We start from the raw sequence: 1,812 nt of genomic DNA, 5'->3' as shown, positions 1-1,812 counted from the left end.
ATCGAACTAAACTAAGCTAATCTTTCCCCTCTTTTTTTTCCCAAGGCCTTCATTACTCTCCTGCTATGACATGTTCGGAATGCTGTGCTGAGCTCTGAGTGTTTGAGACACTAGTGAGTTATTATGATTAGGTAGCCTTAGCCCTTTAGTACTCAGCAGGGTGAAAAGGGGTGTCCCATAATCTCAGAAATCATCCAAACTGAACGGCCAGTGAAACTAGAAGGAAAATAACTCCAGAAGGCCGAGAGCATCATTATTTCTTCAAAAAGAACTGTACATAACTTGGAACCCCTGGGAATGAATGTTGATACTATATTATTATAGAGGGGATAAAGGACTCCATTGGAAGCAGATGTGATCTGATTTCCTCTGATACCCTGAGCTGAAAACAAAGAAAATTACTGAAGGTGATAACACTCAGGTTAAATAGAACTGTTTAAAGTTCCAAAGAGCTCAGTTGGAAGGAAGCTTTTGAATAATAAACCAGAAATTTTATTGCAGTCATCAACATAATAAAGAACTAGCTCCGTCCCAAGGCCTGTTTGTCTAGAAATGGATACCTTTCTTCTCCAAATCCCTCCAATGAGTTTTAAATGTGCAAATGATGGCTATAATTTATGCAGAAATTTGAAACTAGTAAAGCTTAATCCACCTAAAACCCTAACGAAGTTCTGCGACATTATTCCCACTTGTACGGCTCAGCAAACCGAGGCCCTCAAAGGATAGGAGTTGCCCCTATGGCCTCTGAAAGCCAGCTGTGTGATGAGATGAGACCTTAGATCCAATCTTTGTATAGAACACCAGATTGTTATTTGGATTCAAGAAATCTGCAAGCTCGGAGCTAGAAAACCTTTAAAATTGACAGCTGGACCCAGTTATTTCTCCTTTGCAGTGATTTCTCCAAAAGAAACAATCCATTGTAGGATATAAAACTTTCCCTTTATTGTTGCTTGTTTTCTAACCTTCTGCATCTGTACAAGAATAGATAGGTGGAAAGAGGTGGTTTCTGAACGCCCTGATCATCATCCAGAGTCATTATTGGCTTGGAAAAGAGGACAGAGGCCACCTTTCAAACAGGCAGGTGAAAGAGTTCCTTTAGGAAACATTTCTCCTCCATCCCCTCTTCTCTCTCCACCATTTCCATCCCCACCTCATATATCATTGTCCACATTTATCTCTTTCAACCCGTAAACGGTTGTGTCTTTATTGTTCTTTCTGAAAAGTGTATGCTCTAGCTTTAAACACAAGGGAATGCTGCATACCTGAAGAACTACCTTGTAATTGGAACTGTGGACAGCAAATTAGAACTGTGTGGGTTCTGTGGATCCTTAAACAGCAAAACTCAGAGTATACAACAGACCGACACACACACACACACACACACACACACACACACACACACACACACACACACACACCCCGGTATATTTCTGTCTGGTCCCTAAAGTTCAGACACTTGTTTCATCTGCTCTTCTGCTGCTTTCTTCGTGAATCTTGGCTGCCTCATTTCAATAGATAATTGAAATCTTTCCTACTTTCTCAGTACTCCATGGGGAAATTCCACTTTGAAATTCTTCTTTTCCCTGTCATTTTTACTTTACAGTTGAGAGGCCAGGGATGAGCTAGGAAACAAGATCTCTCTCCCTTTCTCTTTTTAAAAATGACGTAGGGAGTTTGGACATTCTCCCTACCTCCACCTCCCCTTTGATTCTAACCCTGATTCCCGGATAATTATGGTTTTCTTTTTAATGCTTGCTGATTACCGCACTGGGTATGAGCAGGAGGGGCTGGCCAAGGAAGAGCCCGAAGCTG

Source organism: Pteropus alecto, unplaced genomic scaffold (assembly GCF_000325575.1).
Source record: "Pteropus alecto unplaced genomic scaffold, ASM32557v1 scaffold146, whole genome shotgun sequence".
NCBI classification, from domain to species: Eukaryota; Metazoa; Chordata; class Mammalia; order Chiroptera; family Pteropodidae; genus Pteropus; species Pteropus alecto.
Note: the sequence above shows the minus strand (reverse complement) of the source record.